Below are 26,615 nucleotides of genomic sequence, written 5' to 3'. Positions count from 1 at the left end.
CCAACTGCCAAAAACTAGCTCCACTGTGCTAGTATGAACTTTCTTAAATATCTTCTCCTCAACCTCACTCCAGAGCCTGTCATGCTGAAATGGGAGGCAGTGCTAAAAGTAGGGACAACGGATTCATATAATCTGAGCTTTCAATTTGGCTTCACCGCTTGATTGCTGTAAGACTTGAAGGAAGACACCAAACCTATTTGAATTGTTTCATCTTACATAAAATGGAGGTAGTAATATACCTACTTCATAATTTTGTCATGAAGATTAAATATGATGACAACCTGGAAAATATGAAGCATCCTGTTCATTGAGAGTCCATTAAAATGGATTATTCATAGTCCCATGTAAGGTGTTTCTCCTTCTTCTCTTCCTCCTCCTCCTCTAGCTCCTCTTTCTCCTCTACCTCCTCGTCCTCCTCTTCTTCCTCCTTCTTCTTCACAATTATCACTCCATATTCTTGATCAGAAATCCCCAGATTCTTTTTCATGTCTCCAGGGATTCTAGAAAAGTTTGGTGCCTGATTGTCCTATTATATTTGAGATTATGTTTTCAGTGAATGAGTGAAGATGATAGATTTATCTTTGTAGTAATTTTTTAAATAGTCACAAATTCTTTGTAGTAATTTCTATTAAAAGGTAGATTTTAAAACAGTTTTGCATTTGAAATAAAGTTTACCTAGGTTCAAATCCTGACTCCAATATTCACTAGTTATCCGAATTCGGGGAAATAATGTAAACTCACTAACACTAATGTGTGGTTTTCGCTTTTGTAAAATGAAATACAAAAGTATTTAGGTTTTTTTGTATGGATTAAAATTTGATGGTATAGGTCAAAAGTTTAAAAGAGTGCCTAACTCAGAGTAAATATTTGACAAATGTTTTCTATTTTTCTCTATATCTTTTTCATTGTTATCAATGATATCATTATTTTAATTGTAAAATGCTCTTTGAGTCAAATGAAATCCAGGCCATTCCTCAGGTCACATACATGTGCCCAAGTCACACCCCCTTGCCATTACACATTAGTACCTCTTTCTGTAGCATCCTTCCTCATGTCTAGTTCTATTTCTGTTTGTTTGGTTAATTTGTACTCATCTCTGAGGGATCAATTCATATATTAATTTTATGCATCCTCCCCTTGGCCTCCCTTCACCAAAGCTAAACCCATGTCTCCCTCTCTTTCTGTACCCCTACAATTCTTGGTGTGCATTACCACTGTCATACTGATTACATTACATTAAATTTGTGTTCATTTTTTGTGTGCCCAGAAGAGACGGTGATATCTTTAAAAGCAGGCATCATACCAAATCTATCTTTGCATTGTCAGTATTGTCATGATTGTGGCCACCACTTATTCTGGGTTCCCATGAGATAAAACTTGTATTAAACATGTGTTTCTGATGCTTTGAAATCTGGGTCCTTGCTGACCCCGGAGGGACTGCCCCTCCCAGGACTGGTGAATTCTTAAAGAAACTAAATTAATCATCTGTGAGCATGCCTTTTATATGAAAACCAACCAATCCAGAGCTCAAACTCCCAGCCATCTCCTTTATCAAGCGCACATACTCAGGTCCATTATTCCCCGTAATCACCCCAGGTCCAGGCACCAGATACCTGAGGACAGTCCCTGTGCCCCAGAGCCTGCTGAAATTACAATTAAGCCTCTTGCCTACATTGTTTGCTCATTCCCTTTGCCTCCTGACTAACCCAGGTGCCGTCTCTCATCCCTCCCTGCTGTGGTAATGCCCCTTCCTGTTGGAATCTGTGAGTGTAACATTCTATCTTTTCAATGGTAGTTGTCTACTGAATTGTTGGACTTGCCATATCTAACTAGTAATAAAGCCTATATTTTAAAACAAACCCTTTAATAAAATCATTAAAGTAAAAATAAAAAGGCAAAGGCAATTTGATTCGTTATCTTTTAAGAAACTAGTTCTGTAAGTGATAAGAATTCAACATTGATTGAAATCTACTTGGTACTAAGTTCTAGAAATTTCTATCCACCAGCAGCTTAGACTATCAAAATGGAGTAAAAGATTAGAAATAAGATCCCTTTCAGAGCAAGAGACTAGAAAAAAAAAAAAATCTCAAAGAAAGCTGGAAAAGGAGGATCTGTGATGAGCACCTCAGGTGAGAGAAGCATGTATGTCCTGTAAGGCAAAGCCTTCTGACTGAGATTTCAGCGAAAGTCCAAGCTTGTAGTTGTGAGACCTAGGACAAATCATGACCCCTTTCTGAGTCATACTCTTCTCATCAGTGCAATTAGGTAGGGTCTAGTAAGTACCATGTTTCCCCGAAAATAAGACCTAGCCAGACCATCGGCTCTATCCAATGAGCCTTTTGGAGCAAAAATTAACATAAGACCCAGTCTTATTTTAATACAAGACTGAGTCTAATATAATATAATAGAGTATAATATATTATAATATAATATAACACCGAGTCTTATATAATATAATGTAAGGTTGGGTCTTAATTAATTTTTGCTCCAAAAGACGCGTTAGAGCTGATGGTCCAGCGAGGTCTTATTTTTCGGGGAAACACGGTAGCTATTCTCTAGATTTCTACTTACACGTAGTCTTGATTCTGTTTAACTTTTTGTTAATTTTGAATTGTGTCACTAGGTGGCAGCAGGAATTAAATAATATCTCTCTTTGCCTTAGTTTTCTGTTTTTCAAAAGCATTTTTTTTTTGCAAGAATAGGAATCATTTTGGAAAATGATAATACCACCGCCATCACTGTCACAAAAGCACAATTAAAAATAATGTGTAAAGCACACAATAATTAAAATAAACAACTTCTAGTCATTAGTGTCGGTTTATTACCTCAGCAAAATGCCAATGATAGAATTTAACCCGCTTCCTCTTGAAATGCATTGTCAAATGTGTATGTTTTTATTATTTATAGATTAAATGTCTTAATACTATGAACTCCAGATACACACACAGAACTACTTGCTCAGTATTTCCATTTGGATGTCTAATAATACCTCACACTTAAACACAGAATTCAATTTCCCTCCCCCAAACCTGAGACTTCCCAAACTTTTGCCATCTCAAAAAATGAAAGCAATATTCCCCTCATTGCTTAATCCAAACATCTAAGAGCCATAATTTATTACTCTCGTGTCCTCCCACTTGACATCCAACCATTCAGAAATGCTTTGACTCCACCTCCAAAACACATTGCAAAAGTTTCCATCTATTTCCATCTTCACTGCTGCCATTGCCACCCAAATCATCATTAACTCTCACAGGGAGGACTTCAAAAGCCACCTCCCTGGACTCCGAACTTCTCTTTTGCCCTTTACAATCTATGTACCATCCGTTAACCAGATTGATACTTTAATGCATGATATCTGTCATGCCACTCTCTTACTTACAACGCTTCAAAAAATTGTCAGCACCCTTAAAATAGAATCCAAATTCCACAACATGACTGATACATCTCTTCATAATTCAGGGGTTGCCTGTTTCTCTTACAACTTACACACTCACTCACTGTGCTACAGCAATACTGAACTTCTCCTGCCTCTTCCCACACACGCGCACCAATCACTTCCTTAGACCTTTGCATTAGTTCTTCCTTCTGTCTGGAATGCTCTAAACATGACTGGCTGTTCTCATCATTCACATGTCTTAGCCAGCCAGTCTATCTCTAGTGCCAACGACCACTTCCTATCACAATAACTGAGTTTGTTCCCATCTCTTCACGTACCACTCTCTGAAGATTTGGGTTATTCATATGTTTACCTGTTTATTGTCTTCTCTCACTAGAATGTGTCACTCAGGCCAGGGATATGTTAGTTATTCACCACAGTACATATACTTCATGTCTACAAGAACATCACAGGTACTCAACAAATATTTTAAATGGAGTAAATCAGTGAGTTATGGACAGGATTGGAACTTTTTTAAAGATTGAGAAAATATACCAGCATGGCACTGAGAAACAGGATCACCATATTGATGTAAAGTCTTCATTGAATCCAGTCATTGAGAATAACTTGTTTTCCCTGTGAAAATCCCCTATCACAAGTGTCATGCAGGGTCTCTGGTCCCTCTCCCCGCACCAGAACGCAGGGTATGGTGAGGCCAGAAAGGAACACCAACAGAGCCATAGATAGGGGGTTCTTACCACTATATTCTCGGTGGCAGCTGGTCAAGACACAAAAGCAAACATCCGCCAGTACCCCAACAAGGGGTCTTCCTGCACCCCAGTCTCACTGGCGGCTGGGCGAGACACAGGAAGTAGGATCCACACAATCTGCAATCCGCCATTCACTCTTGCGAACCCCACTTGCTAGCCACAATCCACCATCAGCTTCTCCGCCAACCAACCAACCCCCTCGCTAACAACAATCTGTGCTTGCTAGCTCAGCCATGGCAGTTATACCAGTGGCCAATGGCTAACCAGTCACAGCTGATGGCCACCTACTACCCGAGCCAGCACCTTTCCACATGAGGTCGAGAGCCTAGAAACTGCTCTCTGGGACTCTGTCCTCACAACAAGCAAGGAACATTTTGAGTTCTGAGTACATTTTTCTCTCTCAGTAACCATTCAATAACAAAATCATGTTGTGTGTAATCTCTTAACAATGGTAACAACATGTACTATTGAGTACTTACTCTAGGCTAAGTTCTGGGCTAAACACTACATTGATAGCCTATTAATTCTTGGAACACCCCTGTAATTAGGATACGTAATGTATATAGTCAACGGGGCAAATGAGAGTAAAGGTTGTTCCCAAACCTGCCCAGGCCTGGCAGCTGGCATGTGCTGGGACCAGGACGTCTGTCCTCGCAGTCCCACCCCAGAGGCTGCCGGCTGCATTGCTTTGCTATCTCCCTCCGTGTAGTGTGCCTGTGGCTGCTGTAAAAACTTACCACAAACTCAGGGGCTTAAAATACTACCAATGTGTTCTCTTCCAGTTCTGGAAGTCAGAAGTCGGAAATCACTGCACTGGGTTAAAGTCAATGTGTAAACAGAGCTGGTTCCTTCTGGAGACTCTGAGGGAAGCATTTGTTCCTTTGTCTTTTCCCGCTTCCAGCGTCCACCTGGGTTCTTTCGCTGTGACTCCAAAGTGCATCCATCACTCCAATCTCCGTTTCCCTCATCACATCACTTTCCCCTCTGACTGTGATTCCTCCTGTGCTCCTCTTGTACAGACTGTGGTGACTACATCGGATACTCCATTACACTACAGCATAATCTCCCCAGCTCAACTCACTTGATTTAATCACCTCTGCAAAGTCTCTTTTGCCATAAAAAGTAACTTTCACAGGTTCTGTGAATTAGGCTGTCGGTATATTAAGGGGGAGCATTATTCAGCTTCACACAGTCCCATGCTAGCTAGTGGTAGGAAGAAGATCCCAGGCTGACCCACATACTACCTAAGTGACTTGTGTCCACACACCAGCCTGTCTCTATATACAATTCAAGCTAATGCTTTAACAAAATCACATAATGCAGACCTTTGACATCACTCAAACTAACTGATGTTGAAAATGCTTATGGTCTACTATATATTGATAATAAACATGCCTGCAAGGTATTTAAGACTATTTAAGCCTGCAAGGTATTAAACACAAATATTTAAGACCAAGTCCTAATACATTCCCTTTCTACCTCTTATCTGCTTCAGTTTGGGCTTCTTATTCAATAATCCCTCTGACATGCTATGAATGATATTTATTTAAAAGGGGAGAGTCCTTCTTACAAGGTTCAAAAACCCTTGTCTCGTTCAGATATGACCTAATGATTTAACTTGAAAGAGAATAATAGATGCTGGGTTTTGTTACACCAACTTCTAGATGCTAGTTACAAAAAATGAACAGTGATCTTGGCAAGCAGTAAAATACATTGCAAAGTGCCCAACAGCTTCTATAAATAAATTTGCAATTCACTTAGGATGTAAACAGTACAGAGTAAAATTTGAATACATCAGCAGGGCTGTAAAACGTTGTCTTTTCTTTCCTGCACTTCTGACCTCTCAATCACAAAACCTTCTCAAAAGCGGGTCTGTGCTATAGCATCATTCCCAATTTGCCGCTCTCAGCATGTCTGTCAATATAGAGCTTCCATTGCAATTTTCATTTCTTCGTATCTCTCGAGGCAGAACAACATTCCACGTCCAAAGTGGTTCTGTAAAGAGGAATAGTTTAAGCACAGGACCATTTGCAATCCAGGTCAAATGATCTCTTATGGCACATTTTTAAAAGCCACTACAACTGAGAGTTTCAATTCATTTCTCGTTTGAAAAGAGATGAAAATATATGGTGCTGTTAGGAGAAAAGGCCATTTTGCTATAAAGCAACATTTTCCAAATTGTTTATGGCAGAGATAATTTAGTAAGAGAAAAACAAAGAAACAAACAAACAAACAAGCGAACATCAACAACAGAAAAACTCCTGCTGCAAACATTGTTGAAAATGCTTTATGCTGTGTTCCCCTTCAGGATCTTGAAATAGCAGAGTAACATAGTTAAGGCTCTGAGAAGTCCTGCAATAAGTAAGTGTCCTTAACATTGTGTAACCCAGCATTTTGACCACTGATTTTCTTATCTGCATATTGTGTGTCAACATCCTATAGAAGGATCCTCTGTGGCAAACACTGTATGAAATACCACTCTAAAATGTTTTTGTGGATGAGGTGGCTCATATGTCACAGAAATGATGACGTGAGTAAAATGATGCCTTCTGAAATAGATGGGACTATGGAATACTGATTTGAAATTTCAGAAACTAAAAGTTTTAAGAATACAGCAAAACTAGATCAGACAGGATTCTAATGAATGAATAAGATGCTCCTTGAGAACAAGAGTAATATTTCTTCTCAAGCTTTTAAAATTTCTAACATATATTCCCTAATTCCATTAACACAAAAACTAGACTTTTACACCAAAACTCCCTGAATAGCCATTTTACAATGACATTAAGTTATACTCAGAGTGGGATTCCTGGTTCTTTAATGACTATAGTTGGATATTTTGTAGAAAACTGGATAGCCTCTCTTAAAATTACAGTTTATAAAGGCTAAAAGTATAGTCTCTGGAATTAGACTCCTTGGGTTCCATTTCTAGTTCTACCTGAGAGATATTACTAATGTGACCTTGTACAAATAACTTATCCATGCCTACAACTTTCTTATTTATCAAATGGGGATGCTAACAGAATATATCATTTTAGAGGGTTGTGAGAATTTAAAAAGATGTGTACCTGAAATAGTGGAAGTGCTTAAAGCATGTTAACCATACTCTTTGCCCAGACAAGTGAAATCCTGGCTTTAAACCCAGTTGTAGATCTTCTTCTGTCCCACCTTTGACTATCTTCCCTACTCCCAGGTCAGGAGATCCACAGAGGCAAGGGGACAGGCCCACACAAACCTGTTTTCTCCACCTTTTAAACCACACTCTAGGTACCTGAGCAACCAGAATTCCTTGCCCAAATGAAGTGATTGCTAAAGAGTATTTCATGAAATACTAGTCCCATGAAATACTCTTTAAAGGAGTTCTGTGGCCATATAAATTTAGGAAACACTGTACACTATATCTACTTTCTTAGAAAGTGACCATGCTGAAAATAAACCAGATTACCTTTATCTAACACAACTTTCCAAAGTTCATTTGAATACAAAAATTCCTCTCCCCTGCCTTTCCCAGTAGTTACCACAAATTTCCAGTGCAACTAGTGTGAAAAGTACTCTAGTACTTTGGAAAAGGATGGTATGGTAGAATGAATACATACTAGAGTCTGACTAACTTAGATGTAATTTTTGGCTCTGCGGCTGAAAGAAACCGTCCCCATCTGCAAAATACAATACCATCACTGATAAATATCCACATGAAAAAACCACATTGTCCACACAAAAAACCCTGAAAATGAATGTTTACAGCAGCTTTATTCATAATAATCACAAGCTGGAAGCATAACAAGATGTCCTTCAATAGATGAATCGATAAACCGATGAATCGAGAAACATGCATACAATGGAGTATTCAGTGATGATAAAAAATGAACTATTAAGCCATGGAAATACACGGGGGAGCCGTTAAATGCATATTGTTAAGTGAAAGAATTCAGTCTGAAAGGTTGCATGCATGCTGCATGATTCCAACTATAAGATATTTTGGAAAAGGAAAACTATAGAGGAAATTAAAAGATCAGTGGTTGTCAGAAGTTTCAGTTGCAGGAAAAGAAGGGATGAATGAATGAAGCCCAGAAAAGCATTAGGGTGGTGAAACTATACCGTATGATACTGCAATGGTAGATACATGACATTCTACATTTGTCTAAACACATAGAATTGTGCGAAGCAAGAGTAAACTTTAATGTACAGTTGACTTTAGTTAATGACAATGTGCTGATATTGGTTTATTAATTGGAACTAATGCAAGAAATGAATAAGTTAATAATAAAGGAACCTGTGCATTAATAAGTTAATAATGAAGAGGGTTGAGACTAGGGTAGGGTGGGCATATGGAACTTTCCATACTATCTGCTCAATTTTTCTGTAAATCTAAAACTTTACTAAAATAAAGTCTATTCATCATTAAAATGAGACTAAACAATACTTTAAAAAGCAAAAATGAAAATATCAATTCCTAACTTATATGGCTGCCCAAATGATTGAACATAAGTGTATACTATGTACATATTCTCCTATAATAATTAATATTTGTAGCAGCCCCATTGAATCTATCCATTTGCTATTTCTGCCTAATTGGGCTTTTCCCCAAAGACATACTCTCACATAATAGAGTTTAACACAATCAAGCCCAAATGTTTCCGCTCATCTCCTTGAGATCTGCAAGGAGAAAAAAAGAAAGGATTCAGAGCCGAGATTGAGATGAGGTGTTAGTATCAGTGCATAAAGGGGTTGGTATAAGTGGTAGCAGAGAAAAGGTGCGATGAAATCAAAAGGACAGTTTGCTATTGACCTAAGAAACTGGCTTCAACCTGATCTGCGTGGGGCAGAACTTGTTCTCTGATCAGCAGATCTCAGAAGGTGGAAGAAAATTCTGAGACCAGATCTGTATCCAGTTGCTTCAGTCTATCTCCCAGAGAGCAAATCACCATGCTTTCTCTTTATACAGCCAGCTATGTGTCGTATTGATCCTCATTATAAAGGGCTACGCACTGAGCACCTGGGATGCTCATACAAAGCAAGCTACCAATCCTCTTAAGAGAAATCACTGAATTCTGACTGTAGTGTCTATTGCTACGTAACAAATCACCACAAATTTAGCAGCTTAAAATTACACCCATTTAACACCACTGCAGTTTTATAAGTCAGAGTCTTGTGGACTTAGCTTGTTTTTCTGCCTAAAATCTTACAAAGCCAAAATCAAGATGTCTGCAGAGCTGTGTTCCTTTCTGGAGGCTCTAGGGGACAATGCACTTCCAGTATCATTTCAGTTCTTGGCAGAATTCAGCTCCATGCAGGTATAGGACTGAGGTCCCAGTTTCTTGGCTGGCTGTCATTGGGGATGAGGGTAGTTCTCATCTTCTGAAAGCTGCCTGCCTTCCTTGGCTTGCATTACCCTTTGTCTTCAAAGCCAGCAATAGAGAGTTGAGTCCCTCTCATGCTTTGAATCTTTCATCCTTTTTTTCTTTTTTCCATTTCAATTTTCTTGTTTTTTTGAGTCTTCTGCCTCTTTCCATTTTTAAGGATCCAATTGATTACATTGGGTCTAACTAGATAATGAAATATAATCTCCCTATTTTAAGATTAGCTGATTAGCAAACTTAAGATTCCTTTTGGTTGTAGCAAAACTCATAGGCATAACAACATCAGGGGGAGAAAACATGAGGGCCAAAATCCTGCCTACCACATCAATCTCGCTTTATATTTAAAACATGGGACTGAAACTTAAGTACATAGTACTTATACTCTAATGAATTTACCTTGGCCTTTTCATTTAACACATGTGTCACTGTTGAGGATAATCTGTTGACTGAAGAAAGGAACATTTGTCACAAAGTGGTATTTGCTTAAGTGTGCCATGTTCCTCAAAAGAAATCAAAAGAAAAAATTCCTTACAATGCAGCAGTTGCTTAGGAGAGACAGAAAGAAACTGACCTGGGATTCCTCCGCAGCCGTGTTCCCTTCCCTCAACCCACACCTATGTTCTCTGTTATTTCATATCATTTACTGTCTTCCTGGTTCAAGGAGTTAATTTTTCAGGTGTGAGCCTAGTATACCAAACTGGGTTGTAAGGAGGCAGGCAATATGTGCCTTATATTTCTTTGAATCCTCAAGAGCAAATCATCCAAAATACGAACAGGACCATACAATGAATAGGAACCTATAAAGAGACAGCACTTGAGAATAAACTTAGTTACCTAGAAACAAAGAAAACAAAAACTGCCCACTAGAATCAAAGGAAGTTAAGAAAGTTAATAGAGAAGTATCCTGGATGATTTGCGATTTGATCTGAGACATAGCATCCTAATTTTTGATACTTGGTTTTCTTACATCTGATGAGAACTTGCGTTTCTAAGGTTCTTTCCCTTCTTTGTCATGCTGTGATATTAGTATTTTGACAACAGCCCTTTTATTGTATGTCTCCTCTTAGAGCTTTGAGTTAACTTGTTGAAGGACTATTAACCAGGAACTTCCTCATGTGGTGATTATTCGGGGGTTATAAGGGAAGTGAAATTAACTAGCCAGCCCTAAGAAACCTCACGTTGCAAAGGAAAAAAGGGTAACAAGAAAAGAAAAAAAAAGGAGAGTAATAACTCAATGATCACAATACAAAAAATATATTGGGTTGAAGTGTCAAAAAGGAGTGATTTGAGACAGTTATGCAAATAGCTATCTAAATCTACCTAAAATCCAACAGTCATCAGAGAAAACTGTCACTGCAAGAACAGTTATGAATAGAGAGAATAAAACCTAATTTCACCGCAGGAAGTTTCTGAACCTCTCTGAAAAGACTTGACTTTCCTTACCTTCTTTGGAGATTCACTACACTCTTGAAAACTAATGAGCTGTGTTGATTGAACCATTTCATGCCGGTTTGCTTACCCAACCGATGTACCTTAAAATAGGCACCGTAATTCTGTAATTAGACGGGCCACGTAGCTGCAGGACATTCGAGAAAATGACATGCGCATAATGAATATTTTCTTCATACTTAGTTTAAAATATTAACCAAGGTAAATGTGCCTAGTACTGCTGCAAATTCTAAACTAAATACACACAATTAAATTCAACAAAGATTCTATGATATTCATACAGAAAAAAATCAACACTTTAAAATTTTTCTCCCATATGAAAGAAAAACATTCTCATGCCATGCTCCAAAGCACCAGAAGAAGGCAGAAGATGCACATGGTTGAAAATATCCAACATGCTGGATTCTGTTATGTAAAGTAGCCTTTTAGAAAGTATCTTACTTAAACACCTCGCTGAACCTAAATTGGGTGTTTTAGTCTTCATTCAGAATTTTTCCTAACAAAATAATGAAAATACGTAAGTGGGATTCAGTTTTACTATATAATGGTGATTCTAAATGGTGATGATTCTATATATTGAGGAATACTATATATTGAATCTTTAGCTATAAAATAACATATCAAACATTTGCTAAGTGTTTATGTGAATGTGAATTTTCTAAGTGCTTTACAAGCATTGTATAGTAAACAGAAGTCTAAGATGGTCCCCAGATTTTCCACCCCCTTGTATACATGTCCTGCATAATCCCATGGACTATAAATCTGATAGATTTTACTTTAAAGATTAGGTTATGTTATATGGCATAGTTGACCTTAAGAAAAGGAGATTTTTCTGGGTTAGCTGACCAAATCACGTGCACCACTTAAAAGCAGAAAGTTTTCTCTGGCTAGTACTGAAGGAAGTCAAAGATTTGATGCATGAGAAGTATTCGATGTGCTTTTGTTGGCTTAAAGATGGTGCAGGTGATACACAAAGAAATGTGGTGGCCTGTTGTTGCTGAGAACGGCCCCCAGTTTATAGCCACCAAGAAAGTAGGGACCTAAGCACTATAACCACAAGGAAATGAATTCTGTCAGCAGCAAGAATGAGCTTGGAAGTGCATTTCGCCCCAGAGCCTCTAGACACTATCTTAGTTTGGTCTACACTTTGATTTTAGCATTGTGCTAGCCAAAATATAGTACCAACTCATCCCATTCCATACCTCTGGAATGGAAGGTATTCCATACCTCTGGAATGGAAGGTATTCCATACCTCTGGAATGGAAGGTATTCCATACCTCTGGAATGGAAGGTACATATTCATATATATATATATATATATATATATATATATATATGGAATATATATATGGAATATATATATATATATAAACTGTGATGTAATAACTGATATTGATTGCAGATGTGAAATTTTTAGTAATTTCTATGCAGCAATAGAAAACAAATATAAATGAATTCATTTAATTTTCATAACAGTCATATGAAATAGCAACTTTTATCCTTATTTTCAGGTTTTTTTCAGTTTTATTGAAATATAATTGACAAAAATTATACACATTAAAAGTATACACCATGATGATTTGATATACATTGTGAAATGATTACCACAATCAAGCTAATTAACATATTTATCACCTCCCATGGTTACCATTTCTTGTGTGTGATGAGAATACATGAGATCTAGTCTCTTAGCAAATTTCAAATATACAATACAGTATTATTAACTATAGTCACCATGTTTTACACTAGATGTCCAGAACTAATTCATCTTCTAATTGAAAATGGGTACCTTTTAACCAACATCTCCCCCGTTTCCCCCACTGCCAGGCCCTGGCAACCACCATTCTACTCTTTGCTTCTGTGAGTTTGACTTTTTTAGATTCCCATGTATAAGTGAGATTGTAGAATATTTGTCTTTCTCTGTCTAACCTATTTCACTTAACATTATGTTCCTCCAGTTCCATCCATGTTGTCATGGATAATAGGATTTCCTTTTTTTTCTAATGGCTAAATAATATTCCTATGTGTGTATGGGTGTGTATTTTTCTTTACCTATTTATCCAGTGATGGTCACTTAGACGGTTTCTATGTCTTCTCTATTGTGTATAATGTTGCAGTGAACATGGTAGTGGAGATATCGCTTCAGTATACTGATTTCATTTCCTTGCGCTATACACTCAGAAGTGCGATTGTACAATTATATCGTAGTTTTATTTTTAATATTTTGAGGAATCTCCATACTGTTTTCCGCAATGGCTGTACCAATTTACATTCTCACCAACAGCATGAGGAAGGTTTTCCCCATGTTTTCTTCTAGGAGTTTTATGGTTTCAGGTCTTACATTTAAATCTTTAATCCATTTCTAGTTAATTTTTATGTATGGTATAAAATAATGTTCCAATTTCTGTTATCGTTTTTTTTGTTTGTTTGTTTTTTGTTGTTTTTTTTTTGATGAAGAGCCTAAGACCTAGAAAGATTTGGTTACTTGCCCAAATGACATGGGTAATAAGTGAAAAAGCCTAGATTCAGAACTAGGCAAAATGAATCCTGTGTTCTCATTTACTAAGCTTGGCCCCTTCGGAAGGGAAATGCTAGGAAATTCAGAGCAAAATATATATTTAAAAGTTACCAGGCAACAGGGAAAAATTCACCATAAGTTGACAGAAAGCCTTCCAGCATATTTTTTTAACTCATTTTAAAAATGAAGACTTAAAAGATGAATAGAAAGTAACTGATATGTACTATGGTTCACATTCTCGACATCAGGTTATCCTGCCTTCATCATTTATTGAATCAGCTTGGGAAAGTCATTTAATGTCTGTGACTGGGAGTATTCCATCCATACCAGACAATAGAAATCTACCTCTCAGCCTTGTTGTGTTAATTGTAAACTATTTTACATAATGACATATTTAACAAATATTCTTCAATGTTATTGAAGAATACTTAAAATGATAAGACATGATAATTTGTTAAATGAAGGGGTTTTTTACATATATATATATATATATATATATGTAATTATGAAATGTATATGTGTGTATATACACACACATAGAATTAATATATATTTTTTTTTCATTTTTTTTAATGTATAAGCATGCCCACAGCAGTATTTGGGAAAATTTTAATACATGAAATACATGAAAATGTTAACCTGTCAGAGTGTTAGGATTACACATGACTTTTAAAATCTCTATTATACTTCACTGAAATTTCTAAACATACTACACTGTGTTAATTTAACCAAAGTTTAATGATTTTATACTATATTAATTGCTTACACAAACATTAGAAAAAGATATCCTTCAGGAAGTCTCCTTCTACTCCCTTAATATCCATTCTCAGATCCCCAGGACTCCCACCTGTTTTTTTTCCATCTGATACTGAGTAGCAAAGGTTTGCTTGTCCACCTTCTCTACTGTCAGAGACTATATCTCATCGTATTGTATTTTTAGCACAATTGGCATACTGTTTGAGACAAATAGCATCTCAATACATTATGGTTAATTCTATGCTTTGTTATTTAAATAATAACAAATGAATCTTGAGAAATAAATAATCAAATAGTGTGTGAAGACCTATTGAATTCTGGGGCATGTTTTAAGAATGAGTCTTTCTACTGTTATTGTTTCTTGCTATCTCCTAGAGCCTAATGCCACATTAAAAAAGCTGACCAGACTCTGATAGGAGCCCCTTCCTTCCTTCTAGTAAATACCTATCCTTAAATTAAGCATACGCATTGAGATTGTGTCTGTAAACAATTTGGTTAATCTAACAGTAAAAGTGATTATCCAATTAAAATGAAAAAGAGAAGACAATTTAGAATGTGCTCACTTCTAATGAGTAAGAGGGGAAAAAACACAAAACTATGACATTATAGAGCAGGTGTTTAGAGAGAAAAGGGGAGGGATGCGGGGGAAAGAGACGTATTTATTTAATGAGGTCCTCAAGCTAGAAAGTTACCAATCAGAAAGCAGAGTTGAAAGCATGGCATGGCTACATTGACATTGTCTTCAGAAGGTCTTGAATTCTTGGTGAAGAAAGACTATAGGGCTGATGTAGAATCATACTGTGGAGTGTATCAGCACATATTTTATAAGGCTCCTTTCCTGGGAAATGTTCAGACTCCTCAAATAGTGAGAAGTATTTCATCTTTTCTTACCACCAAATAGTATTCCATTGTGTATATATACCACAACTTCTTTATCCATTCATCTGTCGAAGGACATTTTGGTTGTTTCCATGTCTTGGCCACCGTAAATAAAGCTGCAATGAACATTGGAGCACACGTGTCTTTATGGATAAATGTTTTCAGATTTTTTGGGTAGATACCCAGGAGAGGGATTGCTGGGTCATACGGTAATTCTATTTGTAATTTTTTGAGGAACCTTTCACTGATATGTGGTACATGAACCAAAAACAACAAAAGAACAAGACAAATAAATGAGAAACAAAAACTCATAGACACAGACAATAGTTTGGTGGTTACCAGAGGGTAAGGGGGGAGAGGGGAGGTTGATGAGGGTAAAGGGGATCAAATATATGGTGATGGAAGGAGAACTGACTCTGGGTGGTGAACACACAATGGGATTTATAGATGATGTAATACAGAATTGTATACCTGAAATCTATGTAACTTTACTAACAATTGTCACCCCAATAAACTTAAAATAAATAAATAAATAAATTAATTAATTAAATAGTGAGAAGTATAATTTTCTTTAAGTCATTTTTTTTCTGACTCTGTAAAATTTTGATCAGTGGTCTCATTTCACCACACAAAGATAAGCAGAGGGATGATTTCTAACTACAACAGATTTGAGTGGCCTCGGAGTTTTGTTGGTTGGTTACTGTTATGGACTGAATTATGTTCCTCCAAAAATCTTATGTTGAAATCCTAAACCCAAATGTGACTATATTTGGAGATAGGGCCTTTAAGGAGATAATTAAAGTTAAATGGGGTCATAAGGATGGGGCTTATCTGATAGGATTGGTGGCCTTATTAAATTATTAAAAGACACCAGAGATTACCCTCCCTTTCCACAAGCACACAGAGGAAAGACCCTGTGGGGACATGGAAGGCAGCCATCTGCAAACCAAGAAGAGGGGTCTCGCCAGAAATCAAACCTGCTAGCTTCTTGATCTTGAACTTTGAGTCTCCAAAACTATGCAAAAATTAATTTTTGTTGCTTAAACCCTTCAGTCTGTGGTCTTCTGTTATGGCAGCCTGAGCTGACTAACACATAGATCTTTGTGGTAGCAAAAACCCCATTCAGTGAGCAAATGGTGTGATAAGCTGTATCTTCTCAGGTAACATAATCACATATGACTGGTCTCGTCTTCCTGCTCATTTCCTAGGCTGGGACCAGATAGGCACTGCCAGGACACACTGATTTTCTTAGGTCAGCACTGGGGTCACAAAGTAACTAGCAGAATTAAAAGTAAAGTCTGAGGGACGTAAGAAAGTAACCACTCTCTGCCTCCATGCTTCATGTGTGAATCACAATCTGTCCGTGGAATCAAAATGACCATCTCTTCAGGTAGTTGGGTTTCTAGTAAGGACATAGCTGCAATCTGAAATCTCTGAGTCATCAAACCATAGCCTCAAATAATGAAAATCTTAAACAGAGAGAGACCCAAATTATATTTCCAGACCTATGAACGCCCTATATTTATAGCTGAAATTGGATAACCAGCCCTAGCATAATCTCCTAGTCAACTGAAGGAGACAACGTGGAAGCCACAGGAATATTTTCTATTAAATAGGCAAATCACAGGCTGACACAGACCTCTTTCCCCCAGACACCTCCCTAGTTTCCAAGACAGGATGGGAAGACGCATCCCTCCAAGTAGGAGGCACCAAACCCCTCCCACTGAACGAGCTTCACTAGGGAATGTAGACCAAGAGTTTGATCCTCCATAAATAAGTGTCTAAAAGAAGAACCAGGTGGCCCATTCTTCATGTTCTCATAAGACTTTTACCTTTTACCACCTCACATTATATATGGAAGGCTTACTGTTTTAGCATTGTGACACAATTTTAGCACACCTTCTTGTTTTTGATGTGAGTGGTTAATATAGATTAGAGTACACTTAAACATTACACACTTGTGAAATAGTAATACTATGATCGAAATGGCTAAAACTCTCTCCGTGTGCCACCTACATTGTGATGACCATTTTACAGGTGTTATGTTATGTAAACTTTAAAGAAGCCTAGGATATTGTGGCTATCTGCTATTTGTTCATCATAATATCCATTCATTCTAACCCTGTTAAATGAACCTCAGTTTCCTTCTGGGAAGCCATCCCTTCTCCACTTTGTTAATTAACTTCCCAGGGATTGAGAGCAGAGGTGAAACATGTGACACATCTGAGCCAATCAGCTGTTCATAAACAATATAAATGACAACAGCATTTTCCCTGGAATTTCTCAGAAACAAACATTTTCTTCTGTGCTCAACCAGCATATATCCTTGGTATCTTAGGAGAATGAAATGCTCAAGATGGACCCCCCCAAAGAGGGAGGAGGTAAAGGAAAGCTATAAAATATAAGTAGAAATTGGACTGGGGGATATCATTTGAATCCAACCTGGATCAAGCTTCATCTGAAGTTAATGCTTATCTTTGAGATATACATATATATATAAGTTATATATATATAACTTCTTTTCAGCTCAAGCCATGTTAAACCACGTTTTCTGGCATTTTAAACAGAATTCTCACTATTGCACTTCATTTTACACATAAGCCCCTGAATCTTAGAGAAGTTAAGTAATTTAACCCAAAGCAATACTATTAACAACAGCAAAAAATGCTAAACCCTATACACAAACATTTGGAGAACTTGAATATAAAATTCTCCATGTCTGAGCTGAAGATAATTTACCATTAGCTGGTTCAGAGAATTCATCAAAAGAAATTCCCTGATGCATATTGGCCTGATATCTCTCCTTGCAGTTTTGCATTCAACTAGTAGATGTCAAAGTAGGATTCCATCCCAGGTCTGATCAACTAGATGGCCTACACCCTGCAGAAGCAACAAAGGATAACATTCTATCTTTCATGGAGCACCTAATTTTTTCTCAGTGGAGCCATAATAAGAGCAAGTGAAACATGGGGGGAAAGGCTAGAAATGATTTGATTAAGGTTTGTGAGCCTGAAATACGTGCTAAAAATAGAGGATGTGAGCTGCTTTCAGGAACATGTGACAAAGCCACTGTCTCACGCCACTCGGAAGCATGATAAGGGATTGGGCCGTAGAAAGAAACTGGACCTTGGTCAGAGACGGCTAAAAGGACACAGCCAATGATATGATTTGAAGCATATATGTGTATTCTTAAAGTATTTTCTCCCAAAATATGTTCCTTGCTACAAAGCTATCAGAGATACCCTGTGAACACATTCTTGGTTGTAACCAACAGAAACTTGACTCTGGTAAAGGAGGACAGGACTGTATTTAAAAGGATAAAGGTTCGTTCTTTGTTGACAGGAGGCTTGGCATCTAGTACCTTAGCTAATGGCAGGATCCAGAGCAGCTGGGAGCACAGGAGCAGTCTGGTTGGAGAGAAGTTGTTCCCTGAAGCCAGACACTAATCACCATTAGCACCAATGCACTGGTCATCAGGTTGTCAGGAGTGAATTCAAAACTGTCTCCTTGTTTTTCTTTATCATTTGTTCCAGATTCAAGTCCCTCCTCTTATAGGATAACCCTCTTGGCCAAGCTTAGGTCACTTCCTTAAACTCTAGGTGCCTTATTTCAAGGACAACGAATGTTGGGTCTTTTGGGCTTCCTTGGTGTGAAGCCAAGCCTGATCCATGTAAAGACTCACCCCAAATCACAATCTTCAAACATCAAAATAAGCTAGTGAATAAGCAACAAATATCTGCTACATTCGGCAAAATGTTTAAAGCAAAACAAGAAAACAATGAAGAGAACTGACTGTAATTTCTTTTTGGAGATTCACAAATCTTTTTATGTAATAAAGCGTGAGCATTCTTCTTACAGCAAACAAATGAACAAAAAAGCTTGTTAACTTTACAATTCAGCATTCCTCAAACTCATTTGAGCATGGTGCCTTTTCATTATAGAATATATTACGACATTGAATATTTTTTTCCTCAAGATGTAATTTGAGAACCGTTGTCTTGAGCCTTCAGATCTTTTATCTATGTTTTCCCTCAAGCTTCTATAAGTAATTGCGGTTTAAAAGGTTAAAAATAATTGCAAAAACCGCAATTACTTTTGCACCAACCTAATACAACCATACCCTGAGACGGCAACCTAGAGGCAGAAACTAAACAGCTTCATTTTCACCTTTCAACTAGAAGTATATCTAACACCAGTGTCTTTGGGAATTCATTCAGGGAACGTTAAGTCCTGGATCACAGTTTACACAAGAATAGAGATTAATGAAAGCTAAGAAACTTTTGATCTTAAGTTGAGACGCAAACGGAGAGGTCAAGGAACAAAAGTACAACGACCAAATATCCCAGTGAGTAAATGGCATCCGTTACCAGGACGATAGGAGACACTCCGACCTACAGCCACATCTGTGCATTCCTCAGCTACATTATAGATGTCTCCAGTCACGTCCCACATACAGTTCCCTTTTCCCTGGAACACGCTGCTTCTGTCCACTTTTTCTGGCTGATTTCTTCTTGTCATATTCAGAAATCATCTTTAATAGCCCTTCCTCTTGGAAGCCTTTCTTTGACTTCCCTTCCAAACCCTTTCTCTACCAATTAATTAGGAGTCACTGTCATAGGTTCCCATTACACCTTTTTAAGGTATTTCCCACTTAACAAATTGCTCACCTTATATGATTGTTTATTTAATTTTGTTTCTGTGTGATAGATTATTTTAATAAAAGAAAGAAATAGATCTTTTTTTCTTCCTTTTTTAGGATAAATCTCTCTGAATTTCATCTACCACACAATAAGTCAGATGATATTTATTTCCTGTCATGTGAAGGTAGGTATATTAGTTTCCTAGGGCTTTTGTAACAAAACACCACAAACCTGATGACTTCAAACAACAGAAATTAATTATCTCATAATTCTGCAGGCTGGAAGTTTGAATTGAGGTGTTTTGATGCTCCCTCCAAAGCTTCTAGGAGAGAAAATGTCTTTTCCTCGTCCAGCTTCTTTAGGCTGCAGATGCAACACTTCAGTCTCTGCCTCTGTGGTTACATAGTGTTTCCCTTGTGTGTATCTGTATGTGATTCTGTTTTCCCTTCTCTTATGGAAACCGGTCATATTGAAATAGGACCCACCTTAGTCAATTCATCTTAACTTGAGTACATCTTCAAAGACCCTATTTTTAAAATAAAGTCAGATGCACAGGTACCAGGGCCTAGGACTTCAACATATCTCTGTGGGGACGTGATTCAACGCCTAACAGGAGAGCACAAGTTCACCTGATGCATCCACAATCTCCTCCTAAGAATGTTAAGGCACAGCATGCAACGAGCAGGTGCTTTCTCTCTCTCTTTCTATAAATAGACAGACAGACAAGAGTGGGTGTGTGTTCATCTCCGTGTGTATGTGTGTGTGTGTGTGTGTATGTAACAAATAGGTCAACATTGGAGAGAGGACCGTATGTGTTTTTCAGTTGCTCTCCTGTTCTCCAGGAGAGTTGGGAGAAAAAGAGGAATGGCTGGAAGAATGACAGGACAAACCTGTAAACCCATACTCTTAAGGAAAGGTTAAGAGAGATAAATGGGTTTTTCATTTGGTTTGTTTGTTTGTTCGTTTGTTTTTAACTCAAAGATATGGGAATGCAGAATAAACTTAGGTTTAACTTTAACCGGATGTAGTAATCTGCTTGGCCAAAAAGAGGATCAGAAACAATCTTGCCATTGTTTCTGGAACAAGAATATGAATTCATAGCTTTCTTTTTCTTTGTCTTTCCTCACCCTCTTCCACTTTTCTTCCTCCCTTTGTCTTTTTCCCAATTTCCCTACAACCCCAACTGAAATTGAAAAGGTTTTCTCTACCTACCTGTCTCTTTTTTCAGGGAATCATTTACTTCTCCCTTTCTCCTGTCTGGCCTACTCAATGGGTTTCAATCCCAGCTGAGCATTAGAATCTCTGGTAGATTTTTAAAAGTACAAATGTGATGGCCATTCCCATGGAGCTTGTGTTTCAGCACCTGTGATTCTATTGCAGGATTAGGGTGAGATCCACTGGCTTTCTAAAGCAAGAAAAATGCATTCAAGATGGTTCCTCCACCATTGACTCTATCAAGTGTGAAATTCTAAAGGCAGATAATTTGTTTAATAAAAAAATCTTGAGCGTTTAGTGTGTTTGTTCTTATAAAATGTATTAGCAGTGTATTATATGGCCTGGATCATATAATTTAAATCACTTCCAACCTACTCTTTCCCAACTCTCTAAATTTCTGCTTTTATCTCACCTAACAAATAAACCGAACCTCTTGAGGATGGGGACTGTTTGTTTTATCGCTGTGTCCCAATTATCTACCACAGGGCTCAGCACATAGTATGCCCTCAATGTATTTAGTTAAATGAAAAATTGTTTCTATACTTTTACTTTTCAGGAAACAGCAAATTTCTCCTATTCTCAACATGTCAGATTGGCCTCAGCCCTAGATCAATTTAAGGCAAAACAATGGCCACATTTCTGGCTACATTTCCCATGCCAACTTAAACAAAAATAACTTCCCTTTGATCTAAGCTGCTGATGGAGAGACTATGAGGTAACAGAAAGTTCTTTTCTTCTTTAGGGAAAAAAAAAGTGAGCCTAATGCCCAGGAGGGATTTAAGGTTCTATTTTTATACCTCCTCTGAATTATCAATTTACTGCTAGCCTTTGTTTTGAATTTCAGGGCTCTAATAGAGCTGGCTCTGTCTTTCAGAACTGACTGTTCTGCAAGATCATTTAAAAAGTGGCTTTATTAAAATAAACACATTAAGAATCAAAACAACTTCGGTGTTTCTAGAGATATTTCCTGAAAGGAGTATGAAAAATATATCAACTGCTTAAGAACCACTGTATTACCTCTAATTGGAAGTAGTTTCCTTTCCATTGAATGGTTGCCTTTTTAGTGGAGAGGTGGGGATTGTTTAGGTAATTCCTCATGTTTTCCAGGTACTGGGGCATCTTCCACTTTTGCTTCCTGACCTCATCCCATCAGTGCCCTTCACAATAGGTGCTCAGGTAACCGTCAGTTGCTCCAGACTCAGTACTGCAGTTTTGTTTACTTGATTTTATATTTATATTTTCCATAAATTTGCATTTAAATAAAATAAATCTTTAAAACATTTTCATTGAATTTATACTGTGGGAATAAAGGCCTAAGATCTGGAGAGGCAGTGTGATACAAAAGCAAAAGTCATAGATGTGATGATCAAAGGACTTGCGTGCCTGCACCGTATGAATTATGTGACTTTTGGAAGGTCATTTCACTTCTTTGAATTTCATTTCTGTTATCTGCAGAATGGAAATACTGAGCACATAGCTTATACGCATTTTTGAGGGTGAAGGAGGATCAGATATAGAGCACTTCACATATAGCAATAAGTATTCAATAAAATAGGGCTCCTTCAATTTCCCATGATTTCCCTTTGCATCACAAAATTTAAAAAGCTACCATAACAATCTCTTCTCTAATAATGTCAAATTATTGGCCCTATTAAGTAATCTTTGTGCTCTGTTGCATCTATGTTCTTGTGGTAATTACTATGAAAAAAGTAACAACAAACGTAAATGAAACAAACATCCAGATGAATCAGAAAATGCCTAATTTTAACTCTCAAATACATACTGGAAAATGTAATTTGTGCATTAATTTTTTGGTGTATGTCTTATATGTCAAAGCCCATGCTTGTTGCTATAAATTCTTAATTTCTCCCCTCAAATATGGCAGTCTAGTAGGGAGGCTAGACATTATACAAAAAGTTTCAATATGAAGTTGGTGTTGATAGGTGCACACCATGAGAAAGCATAGATAACGGCTGTGGCCATTCAAAGAGGGAGATAATCCTTCCATCCTGGAAGAACAGTAAAGGTTTCTGGAAACAAGGAATGTATTAGCCATTACAAGAAAGATTGCTAGGATTTGGAAATAGAGAAACTAGAAAGGAAAGCATCTCAGGGGAAATAGTAACATGAGCAAAAGCATTAAAAGGGGTAAGCATGGGTGCATTTGGAGGAGTGAGAATTCACGGGAAGAGAGAAATGAGCAAAAAGGATTAGTTTCACAAGTGTATTGTAACTTTAAAGTACTATGATTATGCAATTTAGAAATCCTGGTAGGTATCTGAATTGGCCTTAAATAATTTGAAGCCGGAAATATGTCTTCCTATGTTGGAAAACAAGAAATTCTGGCTTAGAGATAGGCCCTTTTTGACTGGAGCATGATGAATTAAAACCTGGATTGAGTAAATATACTGAGCTACATCAAGATATGACCCAAACGACTGGACTGAGAGCACCATAATCCCCGTCAAAACCATTCTTTGAACCTTTCAATAGACAATACTTAAACAGTGATGACATGAGAAAACCAGTTATATAATTCGTTATTTGAAACCAAATTGTCAAAAACATGCTTTTGGCTGGATGTATCTGCCCATAAAAACTTTGATCAAAATTTGAGGCCCATCTGAAATGCCACTTCTTCCATTAAACCATTTTTATCTCTTAATGTTACCCCAAGGGTTTATCTCTTTTCTCTTCTCTCTCTCTCTCTCTCTCTCTCTATATATATATATATATATAGAGAGAGAGAGAGAGAGAGAGAGAGACAGACACACACACACACACACACACACACACACACTTTTTGGGTGATTTTATTAACCTCATAGCTTTAAATACCATTCACGTTACAACAACTCCTATATATATCCCCATTCCAGACCTATGTCTCAAACTGCTGATGTATTTCTTCAATTCACGCAGCATCACTACTCGAATGACTGGTAGACATCACAACCTAACATGTTCAAAACTGAATTTCTGATCTTCCTTCCTAAAGCTAATCAACCCCTAACTTCCCCAGTCCCAGTTAATGCCTATTCCATTATTCCAATTTCCCTAGCCAAAAATCTTGGATTAATCCTTGGCTCCTGTCTTTATCTCATACCATCCACCCATTCAATTGACCAGAAAATTCTGTTATCTCTACTTAAAACTCCTAAATACTTCTAATTCTCATCACCTTCTCAGTCCAAACTACCACCATTTTCTCACGTATATTACTGCAGATATCCTGCTAGAGGGTCCTCTTGCTTCTATACTTGACCCTCTCCCTGAACTCCAGCCTAACTTCAGCACAGCAACTAGAGTAATCCTTTTAATATGAAAGTCAAAACATATCCCTCCTCGACTCAAATCCTGGCATGATATCACCATTTCATTCACAGTAAGAGACTTCCAATGGTCTGTGAGGTCTGTAGGATCTGTAATGCTCTGTCCATACCTCATTATGTCTCTCACCCCAGCTCCTCGAATCTCTCTTAAATTATGCCAGCTCCCCTGCCATTTCTCTAACAGAACTCATGCTCATCACAGGACCAATCCAGTGGTTGGTGCCTATGCTTAGAATGGTATTCTCCAGATATTCTCATGGGTCACTTCTTTATCTACTTTAAGTCTTTCTCAAATGATACTTTCTCAATAAGACCTATTGTGATCCTCCTATTTGAAATGACAACTTATCCCTACAGCATTGCCAAACCCTCTTACTCTGTGCATGTCACATTCTTATTCACGATGTTATTCATCATGTTCATTACTTATTTTCTATCTTCCTGTGCTAGAATGTATAAAACCTTTAGAGGGCTTGCATATTTGCCATTGGGGACATTTATGTTTTTTTAAGTACCATTTATATTTTTTAGTCTCTAACGTAATGGATGCTCAAAAAATAGTTAATAAATGAAATTAAAAGATATTTCTTTTACCCCTGTATAGACATCTTTTTTTTTCCTTTCAGTCTTTGCCAGCTCTGGAGCTAAATGGAATCCCATTGAATATTAAAAATATGAGATTTTCTTAATTCTTTCCCAAACTGACATGTTCTTTTTTTTTTTTAAAGTGGGGCATATAGTTTTTTTTTTTTTTTTAACATATCAAATTACAGTTTTATTTTATTTATTTATTTAGCCATTCCATCTTCTCCTTGGTAGACTGAATGGCTGATTGATAATTGCTACAATTAGTGTCCAGAAAAATTCATGTTTGCTATTAAATAAAACCAATAGAGAAGGGAGAAAAAAATCAAGATGACAGAACTTATCATGTCATAACATGTCATGCTGTCAGAATCTTTAATTTGATGTCTGGGGGAAAAAAAGCCCCCGCCTACAGATGTGCTACAACCAGCAATTTTGAGTCATCCAGGAATATTTTACATCTACTCATAGTCCATTACCTTGCTTGGTGCTTTTCTTTCTCATTTATTTTTAGCTTTTTTCTTCTTTTTTGGTTTGTTATTATAGTTTCCAATAGTGTATTCATATGTATCATATTCTTTCTTATTTTATGATCTTTATTTTTCTAGGAAAAAGAAAATTGAAAATCTTCAAATTTCCTTTCTGCCCATCCTCTCTTCTCTGCTTGGGACATTCTTAAGCAGGCATTTAACATTTGTATATAGTTTGATACTTTCAGCAATCTAAAATTAAGAGATACTATACTGTTTAATTTTCAGTTACCAGTAAGAATACAGATTTCATTAGCCAAATGTAATAAATATTTTAGAATATTTCAACTCCTTAGGCCAGTGATTCTAAACTCTGGCTGCACATTAGGATTACCTTAAGAGCTTTTAAATACTGATGCTCAGTCCCCATTAAGAATCAATTAAATTAGGATCTCCTGGAGGGAGGCCTAAGCATTGGCATTTCTTAACAGTGCCCTGGATTATTCGGATGTGTGGCTAGTTTTGTAAACCACTTTTCTGGGAGGACTAAGTTACTGAAAAGTTGACTAGGCATTTCTTTTAAATTTGGTTGCAATAGATATTACTTGAGAAAATGCCTTAAAACGCAATAAGGACTGAATTTGCAATTGCTTTGCTATTTCAATAGGACCTAGAGTGACTTAGAGTAGAACAGGAGGTGCATTTGCTGTGAGCTTGATGAAACTTAAACTTTGGTGTCCTCACCAGCTCCTGCCTCTGTGAGTGCTGAGAATCGCTAAGAGCAGCACAGTGTTCAGGTAGGGAAGTCAGGTAGCAACCAGAAAGCATCTCTGTCTAAGAACTACTTGTAAATTGCCTACACAGATCTCAGAAAAATACCTGAGCCATGCCATCTACAGCAATTTATTGTGATTTCTCATCTTATTTTACATGGGTATTCATTTTCAAACCTAATTTTATATTTTTAATTTTGTATTCCTTTTCTCAAAGAGAGACCCACAAACTGTATGTTTACGAAGGCTTGCAAAACCAGAATCTGTCCCTGAGTGGGACACTTTTGAAGAAAGTAGAAGAGATTGCTGGTCATGTGCCAAACTAGAAATTTAAAAGTTAGAAATTCAGAATAAAAAAAGGCATATTGACCCTTTTCTGAAAAATAATTGCACATTTCAAAGACGGAGTGGCTCTACCCTTGAAACAGCCTTTTAAAAAGTATGTAGTATTTCTTTTTGTAGTTTAGAGGTGCTATTCTTTATCTTTTG

This window comes from Rhinolophus ferrumequinum, chromosome 11 (assembly GCF_004115265.2).
Source record: "Rhinolophus ferrumequinum isolate MPI-CBG mRhiFer1 chromosome 11, mRhiFer1_v1.p, whole genome shotgun sequence".
Taxonomy (NCBI): domain Eukaryota; kingdom Metazoa; phylum Chordata; class Mammalia; order Chiroptera; family Rhinolophidae; genus Rhinolophus; species Rhinolophus ferrumequinum.
The sequence above is the reverse complement of the archived record's forward strand: the minus strand, read 5'-3'. Positions refer to the sequence as shown.